Source organism: Conger conger, chromosome 11 (assembly GCF_963514075.1).
Source record: "Conger conger chromosome 11, fConCon1.1, whole genome shotgun sequence".
Lineage (NCBI taxonomy): Eukaryota > Metazoa > Chordata > Actinopteri > Anguilliformes > Congridae > Conger > Conger conger.
In genome coordinates, this window is record NC_083770.1 from 9396410 (window position 1) to 9409344 (window position 12935).

Here is a 12935-nt window from a genome sequence, read left to right on the forward strand (position 1 = left end):
TTCCAACTGATTAACTAAAATCTACTTCTGCTGCTAATCTCCCTCTAACATTTGCAGAATGTGCCCCTCAAATTGCTATTTCGTTTTTTAGTAGAAAATTCTGGATAATGTTTGAGGCCAACTCTAGTATGACATTAACAAATCCAGTGAGCATCAGTTAAAACACATCTCAATGCACAAATCCCAGACATTAATTTCATATTATCACTTTATAAATGAGTGAAGCATAAAACTCATCCCAGGCCCTTCTGACAAAGAAAGGAAGATCTTTGTCATTCATTCAATAATATTGAATATGTAAATGAACTGATATGAAATTGCACCCATGTATCCACATATTGCAAAAAGTATGAGATTCTCTGGTATTTCAGCCAAATGCCAAACCTGGCTCTTCTGATCCTGCCATCTAATTATTGGCCAGCATAAACACACCTCATCCCCATTATGCAGAACATAATGGTGTAAAATGGCTACTTGTGCGTCGCCCAGGTAACAGTTATACACTGGTGGTGGTTAAGGTGAGTTCAAAGTATGAATGGCGTATGAAATGTATGTACACTCATCATCATCACCATCATCATCACATCGCTGGTGTCCTGTACCATATTGCATTTTAGTAAAGCAGTTAGATAATATGGTGTGCTAGCTACATCCATGCCCCTGCTCTTCAGTATCAAGTTCCCTAATCACTTGCAAGTTATATAGCTGGGGAGGGGACTAATTAACAAGCTATCGATTGTCCAACATGCCAACAATAGGCTGGGATATATGGTAGCATATGCAGTATAAATCAGAGCATGGGCTGATGTTATAAATCGGAAAACCAAGTTTAGAGCACTGTGTGAATTTCTGGGCTCCGCCCTATGAATGGCTAATAAACTGGACCAGGTATGGAACAGTGCTCAGACACTTCAGGTCATTTAAAATTCATAGAAGACATTCCCACTATAAATCCCTTCCTATCATTGAAAAGGGCTCACTGACATGTTGACTCACCCTCTGCCTGTGTTTCTAGTCCTGAAATTCAGGTTTCAAAATATACCATAACATTGCATAACTGTACAATAATTCAAGCTCATTGGTTGAAAATAGGTTCTAATTGCCACAGCCAATGGCATTTCAACATCAGCGCTTTCACAGAGAGATAAACAGTGTTGTGGTTTGAAGGTGTTTGTTGCTATTCCCCTCTTGACTGTTTGAAGTCCAAAATTACCGATTGTACCTTTAAGGTGGTATTTTGCAAACAGAAGGGGGCGGAAATCAGTTGGTCATATTTTGCTCTGGTTCTGGCCAGGGTTCCAGTTATGAGTGTATTTAAGGGTCGACCCGAGGGAAGATGTGGGGTAAGGCGTTAGAGACAATGAGATCAAGGCCCGGAGCGGGAACCTTTGATTTTTGGGTATACCCATCACAAACTGTGTGTGCCTTGGACAATCTGAAAAGGCACCCCATTTATTACATAATATTACACTAAAGGCAGTTAGCAGACACTCTTATCCAGAGTGACGTACAACGAAGTGCAGATCGAACACCGGGTTTGACAAGTGTGACGAGGACCCTAGAGGACAGTACAGATACAATTGGAACCCTTGAAGAATACATCAAATTACGAACTAGCATACCACAGTTGGCAATACCCCCAGTACAACAATACCATATCTAATACAATACAACAATATAAGTGTCATTATAATTTATGAAACAAGTATTTCCAAGGCACACCTTATGATTACAGCCCTGTAAATCATTATAAATCAGACAAATAACAAGGCACACCTGGCCATCTCCCAAGGCACACCAATGTGTGGTGGCACACGGTTGGAGAACCACTGGCCCAGGACACCCAACACACAGCGTGCTGCCCCCAGTGTTTTGATCTGACATCAAAAATCAATGAAAGCAAGATATTTGTGTGCAACAGGTCACAACAAGTAAAGGGAAGTAAAGCCAGAAGCCCATCGATACTCTTCATGTTGGATGCAATGCTCAAACCTCTTCAGGCAGCAGGTAAATGGCTAGCCTAAACAGACTGAATGTGCTGCGGTTTTCATCATATACTTTATTCGGTAGTTATTAGAGTAATCTTTTGCTGCTGTAGCCTATCCACTTAAGAGGTGCCCACAGAACTGCTGCTCGCTGGATGTTTTTTGTTTTTTGCACCATTCTCTGCAAACTCCAGGGACTGTTGTGTGTGAAAATCCCAGGAGGTCAACAGTTTCTGAGATACTCAATCCACCCTGTCTGGCACCAACAATCATTCCACCATCAAAGTCACTTAGATCACATTTCTTCCCCCTTCTGACATTTGGTCTGAAAATAGCTGCACCTTTTGAACTTGTCTGCCTGCTTTTATGAATTTAGTTGCTGCCACATAATTGGCTGATTAAATATTTGCATTAACAATCTGGTGTGCAGGTCTACCTAATAAAGTGCTCAGTGAGAGCATGTTCTTGTTGAGGGTGAAATAATGAATATTTTAGTGAAATGACAAAGAAATGGTGTGCAAAAAGTTTTAAGTGGAAAAAGTAGGCTTGAACCTTTATCAAGAAAGGTATGACAGATAGCTAGGAAATGGCACGGTAGGTTGTGTTGTCAGAGCTAACATTACTAATTCATTACCAGGGAAGCGAGGCATCTGCTAGAGGCCTTTGCCTCAGCTCTTTCCACAGCTTAGTGCAGAGCTGCTGTTATTATCCCATAAGAAAAGGTGGGAAATTATGACAAATTAATCTGTCTCAAATTCACCTATTTAAAACGCTTCAGTCACTGGCTTATCAAGACTCCATTAATTCAGGGCATCTGGCTGGACACTGCAACAATAAATGGTCCAAATCAAGAGTGTCAGTGTGGTCAATAAATCTAGCAATCAATTTTTATTTGTATAGTGCTTTGGATTCGGTGAAATATTTATATTTATATTTTATATTTATATATTTTGTATAAATATTTTGTTGTTTTATTACAAGCTATACTTGCCCATACCATGTAATGGCCCAGAGTCAATGTACATTCATATCCATAAGCTATTTGTATAGCATCCAACTTAGCATGCTCTCTAGGTAGTATTAATTAGTTTGGCTGAAATATATAACACATCTATTTCATGAGAGACAGCAATTGTCATCATAGCAGTAAAAAAACAAAAAAACATACTTTTTGAAATGAAAATAATTCATGAGTAAATCAGTGAAAGCACGACTGAATTCATTATTATGGTTCACATCATAAGCATGGCTCTGTACTCCTGCACATTGGATTTGCAACTAAAGTGCAGACTGTTGATTTGACAGTATTTACATCCATATCAGGTGCTCTGTGTAGGAATTACATCTCATTTTAAATATAGTCCTCCCCTGTTTAAAATGGGCTGTAATTCCTACAGAGAGCACCCAATATCAATGTAAATCCTCTCGAATTAACAGTCTGCACTTCAGCTGCAAATACAATTAAAGGTGGCAGTCTACACTTCAACCTCATATTCATTGTTTCATTGATGTATCAAACTATTTGTTTTGGTACACCTATTGTTTGACCTAGTACAGTGGCATTATTCAGACCCCTTCACTTTTTGCATACTTTATTGTGTTGTAAACTTAATTTTAAATGGATAAAATTGCCATTTTTGCCCATCAATCTACACTCAATGACCCCCTAATGGCCAATTCATACCAAAATTTATTAAAGATCAACAACTGAAATCTCTCATTTATATATAGGTATTCAGTGTATCCTTACCCAATGCTTTGTAGTACAAGCTTTGCACACCTGGATTTGGGCAGTTTATCCCAAGCTCTGTCAGATTGAACATCTTTGAACTGCCATCTTCAGGTCTCTCCACAGATGTTCTATGGGATTTTAGTCTGGGCTTTGGCTGGGCCACTCAAGGACAGTCAGGGACTTGTCCCAAAGCCACTCCAGCATTGTTGCTTTGGGTCATTGTCTTTTGGTCATTGTCTTTGGGTCATTGTCTTTGGGTCATTGTCTTTGGGTCATTGTCTTTGGGTCATTGTCGTGCTGAGAGGTGAACCATCGCCCCCAGGTTTGGAGCCCCACTCCGGAGCAGGTTTTCTTCAAGGACCTCTCTGCATTTGGCCCTCTCTGCATTTGGCTGCATTCATCCTTCCCTCAGTTCTGACCAGTCTCCCTGTCCCAGCCATTGAGAAGCACCCCATAGCACGATGCTGCCACCACCATGCTTCACTATAGGGATGGTATTAGCCAGGTGGATGAGCAGTGCCTGATGTTCACTAGACATAGTGCCTGGAGTTCTGCCAAAAGAATAAAATTTTTGTCTCATCAGACCATAGAATCTTTTTAGTCATAATCTAAGAGTCCTTTAAATGCAGTTTGGCAAACTCCAAATGAGCTGTCATATCCCTTTTAGAGACGCTTCCGTCTAGCCACTCTACCATAAAGGCCTGATTGACGTTGAGTGCTGCTGAGATGGTTGTGCTTCCGGCAGGTTCTCCCATCTCTGTAGAGGACTTCTGAAGCTCTGTTAGAGTGACCGTTGGGTTCCTGATCTGAAGCCCTTCTGGCCCGGTTACTCAGTATGGCCGGACGGCCAACTCTAGGAAGAGTTGGTGGTTCCAAACTTCTTCCATTTCATAATTATTGAGGCCTCTGTGATCATGGGAATCCTGATCTATGCCTCACCACAGAGGTCTACAAGGAGTTCCTTATGATTTAATGGTTTGGTTTTGGCCCTGACATGCCGGCTGCATCCAAAACCAAAGTCAGTTGACTTGATGCTTTGTTGCCTTGCTGCCCGATTAGTCATATGTCCTATAAGGCGACTTCGGAGACACACTTGGAAGGCAGAAAGACAGAGTGAAGTAACGTGATTATGTGATGCGCAATTACAAGCAATTTAGCTGGCTAGCTCACGGAGGCTTAAAAACCTTGCAAGATGCATTGATCCTGTCTCCAAAACCGATAAAATGAAGGCACCTCAGAAGGCACACACTTTGGATTTTGACAGCACTGCATAAGGGCACTTTCATACCAATAGTTTGCTTGATTTGGTCAGAACCAAATACAATGTTGAATTTCTTTGTTTGGTACGGCTATGTTTCACACCATCTGCAAAATTTATAAACAAAAGCATGTGTGTCATTCATTTATTGGACAGGAACCGGAAAAACTAAACTTTTCATACATAATGTACAGTGCAGCTTGCTATGGCAGCCGGTTTAACCCAAAATGCACAATACGTCCTGTAATTGGGTCGGATCTAGGTTGCATCCTGCTCTCACCACAAATGATCTGCTCCAGAGTTTATTTGTACAACCACTGTCTTCACAGGTTCTCGGTACAGTTGTTTTGGTCCACACCAGGGTTTGATTGTTGTATTAACACCTGCCCAAAAGAACCGCACCGGGGCAGGGGGGAAACTCACCCGGGTTTGATTCAAATGGACTAACCAAGGCAGGCGTGAAAGCGCTCTAAGAAAGCAGCATTTTTGTGGTTTTGGACACAGCCACAGTATGAATTATAGGACCTTATATTCACAGGCGTGTGCTTTTCTAAACTATCCAATCAATTAAATTTGCCACAGGTGGGCTCAAATCAGGTTCTCGACACTTCTCAAGGATAATTAAATCATTTTAATTATAATTAAAAGGATCATTTAAAAAAACACAATTTGGAGTGTCACAGTAAAGGGTCTGAAATCTTAAATGAAAGATTTAAATTTTCGATTTTTTAATACTTTAATATTTTCTCAAATTTCATAATGGGTTATTGAGTGTAGATCTACAACATAATAGTGTGCAAAAAGTGAAGGGGTCTGAATAATTTCTGAAGCCACTGCATGTCTCTGACTGCATTTTCTTTTTCCTTATTCCATACCTTGTGTTGACAAAAGGCAATCACTTACTCAAAAGGCAATCAAAAATCACTAGACACTGAAAGCTTTCATATACCTGCACGAAGGAAGTGATTGAATACACTTGACTAATTAGAAGCAGCAGAGAAGCCAATTGTCCAATTACTTCTGGTCTCCTAAAATGGCTGTACAGAAGAGAAAAAAATGTTAATGTCAAAACATGTTCCATTTCACTGTATCCTCCTAAGACCTGGCGTACACATGCGTGGACTCCACATTTTGGGCTGTACAACCATAATACTTAATTCTTGAGACCGAGAGTCCACATATGTGGACATCATTTTTCTCAAAAACTACATCATGTCAAAAGATGATGCTTAGTTTTTATACTTATCAGGTCCCAATAAGCCCAAATAACAAAGAGAAATTAAAAATGCATACCAAAAAAGAGTGCGGGTCTTAGGAGGGTATGGGAAATTATAATACTATCATGGATGGTATTAATTGTGTTTTTGACCAACATGGTAGTATCCTGATTCATTTATTTATTTATTTTGCCAATTCAGCTTTATTTACAAGAAAGTTCCACTGGTATGGATCCATCAGTCATATACTGTATTGGAACCATTTTTCCCCCCCATACGAGTAGGTGTTGTGTACATGTACTAATCTTTAAACCGTCTTTGACAGTTTCTTAGCTAAGAAGGATGGTCCATATAACATCTGACCTGTGCTGCAGTTACTGTGAACTCTGAAGAAGCAGAATGTCAATGGCATAAAATCTACAGTTACAAATGACTATTACTGAGTGATATTATATGTACCTATAGCACTTGTCAGTGTGTTTTGGACACTTCAAGAAGGACTTAGTGTTCCATCTGTGATCCCATTGACATTAAGACATTCACTTTTCCCCACAAGAACTGGTTCTTGCTGGTCCTGCCCAGATCCCCCATTTTTTCAATTATGCAGAAAAATGCCTCAATGTCTGCTTGCACCAGCCCGTGTAAATGGCATGAAGATCACCTGCTAAAACCTGACACCTGTGTACAAACAGCACCCTGAGCCAATGACGACAGGCAGCAAACCATAATACAGTAGCAAAGCTAGCCATTATCCTGAGTGGACTGCAATATTCTTTACTTTATTCATGTAGTGTTCTTTCAAACTACAAATTAATCTTAAAGCCTTGGATTTATTGACTGTATACAGGGCAGATAAGGTAGCACACTTTTCTTCACTTTTTACCTGCTCATGACAGAAATGTTAGCTTAAGACTCGGTAATAAATCTTCAACATCGTATGTGTTCATGCCTCTTTCATAATGCCACCGACAAGCAAATTGGGAATAGTATTGTCATCCTCTATTAATGTCTTGACTGCAAATTCTAAAGCAAACGGAATCATCGTCGTCATTGTTCAGTTTAGCCGTCGAACGCAGTCACATTAAATCTACACAATACACCCCAAGGTCTTTTCTCCTCACCTCGCTGACAGATGTCGCAGGAGTTATTCAACAGAGACACCAGATGATTTCAATTCTGTCTATTGCATATGGGCAACACATTTCAACCGAATTTTCTTTTTCTTTTTTTTTGAAAAGGAAGAAGAATTGAAGTCACTTCATTAACGGAGGACAAAAGGTTAACATAGTTTGTATTAGCATTGTGTCAGAAATCCGTCAGCAAATTTTTTTCCCCCCACTTAATTTCTTTCTCTGACCTCTGCAACAGAGACACTTAGGCGTTTATTCACATAGATGTGTATTCAGGTGTAATGTCTTTTATCAACTTTCTTCCCCTGGGATGTGCACTGGTTTAAAAAATGTCAGCCTATTAATATGTATGACCCTGGAAAAGAATAAGAAGAACTTTTGGAAAAGCTCAAATTCCCTTTTAGTTGGTCATAGACAGCAGGTAAACTGTTTCTGCTTTGTGGATAGCTGGAAAAAATGCTTTCTGGATTACACTATAAATATTAAATGACACTTTCAATGTTGATATCTAGCTCTGCTGTAATTTGAGAACCTGTTGAGCTCAGCTAAATCGTCAGAGAATGCGTAGCTTCACAGAAGCACATTAACGCTTGAGCTTTTAAACATAGGAGGTAAATCAGTTATTTCTGCACATGCTTAGATATCTTCTGTATAAAAATATCTATTTTACATTTTACAAGGATTTTCTAATTGCTTCCCTTGCAATTTGAATGTGCAAGGGTGTGTGAATATTTATATGATTCACACTATGCATTTTGTGCTTTGCCTAAAACTCCTCAAAATATTTGTATGCTTATGAAACGTGAGGGACTCCAAACTGGTGCTACCACAATAACTTGGTGTTAAATGTGCTATCAATATTATCAATAATGTTAAGCTTCAGCCATTACAGAACTCGAAGTATACATTCTGCATAAAGTATGATATTAACTTCATGTATAGTCTGAAGCCATCATTTTTGATCTGGAAATTTCCATGCCCAATGTTAGAAAATATTCAAGCATAATGCTGTATCTGGAACTCAGGGACACAACTCCATACTGCCATCTATGGGCAAATATGGTGTTACAACAAAAACAATCTTGAGTCCAGCAGTTATTGAAATACACAAGAAACAAGAATATGCCATAAGAATTTAATCCATTTGTTTGGAAGCCTTTCACTGTTGACAAGGACTTGGCATTTGTAATATCTAAAAAAAAATTTTTTTTTTAAATCACCATGGCAACAGGCCTTGAAAAAACATGCTGTCATTGTAAAAACACAATGCAGCTTAGATTTTATTTCCAAACCCAGGTGTCATCAACAAAAGGTATTTTGGAATGAATGTGTCAATAAGCGATGCAGATTCAACTGGAGCTCATACTGTGCCATCCATCTGTGCTGTACAAACACCGGAAATGCAACTTCCCTTAAAATGCTGGTAATTGCATGACTGATCGTTCTGACAGCTGGCAGCAATGCTTTCATTAGAAAGTATTGGGTAAGTTTACCTCGGGTGAAGAATATAAATATGTAGTTTTTATTTGTGGGCAAACCCAGAAATGTTTTTTTGCCTGGAAAAGTTGTAATGCATGAGAATTCCTGACCAGATGCTATCTGCAATTAATTAATTCTCACAGCTTATTTTTTTAAATAGAGATGGTGAACTGCACAAAATGGCTTCCATGGAGGCCAGACCCTAAAGCACACACCAGTCAGAAATCCCTGCATATGCCATCATTCAATGTTGAACCCACTTCTAAAAGCTAAAAGCTTTATCAGCTCAAACAATCCATTAGCCCTTTCCAGAGAACGGCTACATTATAATTCCAAAGAAATGTTTTTGAGTACAACAGATTGGGTACCATACATATACAGTACTCCAGTTTTTCTCCATTGTTCGGATGCATTGTTAGAAACACAACCGTGCAGGTTTTTTCCACAGTGGAATACATTATCCAAAATGATTGCCTTTATATAATTAGCTATATACACTGGCAGATATTTCATCAGCCAATCATGTGGCAGCAACTAAATGCATAAAAGCATGCAGACATGGTCAAGACGTTCAGCAGTTTTTCAGATTGGGGAGGAAATGTGATCAAAGTGACTTTGTCCGTGGAATGATTGTTGGTGCCAGATAGGGTGGATTATCTCAGAAACTTCTAATCTCCTGGGATTTTCACACACAACAGTCTCTAGACTTTGCAGAGAATGGTGCGGAAAACAAAAAACATCCAGCGAGCAGCAGTTCTGTGCACAGAAATGCCTTCTTAATGAGAGGGGTCAGAGGAGAATGACCAGACTGGTCAAAGCTGACAGGAAGGTGACAGTAACATAAATAACCACACATTACAACAGTGGTATGCAATCACACAATACATCAAACCTCTAAGTGGACTGGCTACAGCAGCAGAAGACTAAAAGTAAAAAGAAAAAAAGTTAAAATAAATACCTAATAAAGTGCTCACTGAGTGTATTTCGAGTTCAATCACACAGACTCCAGAATTAAAGTTTAAATAACAAAACGTGTTATGCAGTATAAAAGTTTTGACAATAACTCGGTCACTTTAAATGACCGCTCCGGCTAGTAGCTGATGTGGACCTGCCTGCGGAGGCAGTGGCAATGAGCCATCCCCCCTGGAGGAAGGGCCATCAGGTCGATGGATGGATGCCAAGGCCAGGGGCCGGCCCAGACGGAGCCAGGAGCTGGGGCCGGGGGGGTGGGGTGGTGGAGGGTGATGCGTGTTTCAGAAACGCAGACACCAGCAGATAATGAGCGTTTTTTATACTCTACATAAATGCCGAAGATTGGAGGACTGAGCAATGTCCTGCCATCTGTGATTGAACTCTCGTCTCCGTTCTATTATCCCTTTGAAGGCCTCGTCCAGCAATCCGGCTCATATATTTTATATTTATTGCGTGCTTTTATTATGCTGCAAGCGCCTTGCTTACATAATCACACACACACACACACACACACACTTCTCCATGGCATTTAACAACAAGCACTGCAATGGAAATAAGTCCTGACTTTTCTGTGTTATCCTTGATTATATTCTTTTCATTGTGCAGATACACCGGGGATATAGCCATGTATTTGCCCATTGGAAATGAATTGTCAAATAAACTAAACTAAACTAAAGCTGTACCACCTTGCATTCGCACACCCCTGCGTCTACGTCTCACAGCTGTGTCCTACACCCTCTGCTTCCATTTCCCCAGACATAGGTGACCGACCTGGTGTGTCTCTTTAACAGTACATGTGACTCCATACAGATCAGTGAAACAAAAGCTTTGTACCTCTGCATTTTCACACACAGTCAACAAGCTTACACAACTGCAACACATTTTTCTGTGTTGGGCAAAGCATGAGAATAATGTGAGCAAAAGATTCTCAGGTGAAATCTGTACTCAGCGACCGCATTTGAAGTTGTGACCACAGTTGCTAACAATGCAGACGAACAGTGGAGGAAAACTAAATTACATAAATAACCATAAATTAGAGTGGCCCGCTCTCTGTGTGGCCTGCTGAATATGTGTTAAATATATGGTCTAATTATATATAGTTAAAAGTTTATGTACCATATGTTCTTATAATGAATTATGGATTCATACAATATACTATTTAAGAGCATGGTTTCCACTGCGTTAGATTTATTTTGAATATGTACACCATGGTCGGTAAATATCACTCTCGTTGTCCCTTCCCAAAATTAAAAGGTTTTCCTTTAGTTAATAAATTGTTGTCACCTCAGCTTGTCAACCAAGCCCAAATTAGCTGTTAGTCAGTAAAAGCAGTCTTTATATTTTATCTTTTTCTCCGATATCTGCAATTCCAATTTCATCTGTTGTTATCACTGATTCAATTTAAGGTATCACATTAACACATAATCAATTTCTCTGATATAATGAATCTACAATTAGATAACCTATTTCTTACAGGTGTCAATGATTCAATTATTGATACCCAGAAATCAGCTCAGTATCTTTACAATGACAATTTCAGACACAAAAATGTCAAACGCTGATTCTCATTTACCTGTTGTTTTATATCTTTAAGGAAATGAGTTTTAGCATTCAGCTAATGCATGTAGGGAATACTTCAAGCTTTCGCATTTTATTAATTTAACACTGCCACCTTGTGGAGACAAACAATGGTCAGCTTTTGTGTTGGATAATACATACGTTTCTGACGGATTCATCAACCAAACATTCACGTACAGTTAAAATGAATGGTTTCCTTCTGATAGCCATTTTATGTACATTGAAAAACTATGCAGTGTTCAGCAGTAGCGTGCATCATCAAATCTCAGGAGTGATTGGTCTCGAATAAAGTTACTTTATACGTGTGCTACCATAAGAGTGATCACATGGACCACTGCAAATATCTGAAATGTGAAAAGAAAATTCTATTATTTTGATTTCAAAGGTGGTATAAGTAATTGCTCAAATGAGCAATCTAAAAAAACAAAAAACATTTTTTTTAAAGAATTAACATTGGTACAACAAAAGTTACCAGAAACCTGTTGAATTAACTGTCCTGGAGCATTGACACAGCAATCCGAAGCAAGTTTAAAATATACGGTTCATTTGAGAAAGGCACTTAGTGGGCTTCAGAATTTTTGGCACAGTTAATAAAAATTGAGAAAAAGGCAGCATATAATGAACAACATGGATAATCGTCTATTTTATGTTCAAACATATGGGAAAACTATATACTTTTATTTAAATACATTTACTTTGATGTTTCAATGTCTTTTATTTAGTAATCCATTATTTCTGAAAACCATAGGTGCCAGAATTATTGGCAGTGAATTATGGTAAATAACATTTTAAAAAAGTGAAATTGGCAGTACAATTTTACTTAATTTAGTTAATATAGTTCCTTTAGACTGAGATTGAGTCATTCCATCAATTCCTGTTTCCTGTAAACGGATAAACGTACCACTTAGCGCTATAAGGGGCAATAATACAAAAGGTGAAAAACGTATGGAATGGTTGAAGACTTGTCAGGAAGAGGATGTAAAAGCATATTATCCCCACGGATGGTAAGGAAGATGGTGGAGGAGGCAATGAGTAACCCACGGAACGCAGTTTACGAATTGCAGTTTGGTTCCGTCTAGGGGTCACCAAGTCTCAAAAAAAGTCATAAAATGGCACCTCCGTACCAAACTCTTTGGAAGGGTGGCACAAAGACAGCCCTTACGGAGCACAATGAACCAAACCAAGCATCTTGAGTTTGCCAAACCTCATTGGAATTATGGCTGGAAGAGGGTGCTAAATTGAACCAAAATTGAATGTTAAACAGGTTTTTACCACCATGACTGAAGCAATCATTGATCCATGTTGTGCGGAAAAAAAACTTGAAATCCTGCAAGTTAGAGACTCTAGTGTGTGGATCTGAAATGGGCCAGAAGTGGCGGTCTGTGAGCACAGTATTCAGCATTTCTAAGGCAAAGGAGAAGACACACCAGAGAAAGAGCTTATTTCCTATCATCTTCTTTAATTTGTCATTTCCAGGGCTGTCTGAAATGAAGAGCGGCATACATTTATATGTAAAAAGCATAAAGCAAATATGCATTGTTCCAAAAACGAACCCCCCCTCCCCACCCCCACCCCCCAAAAAAA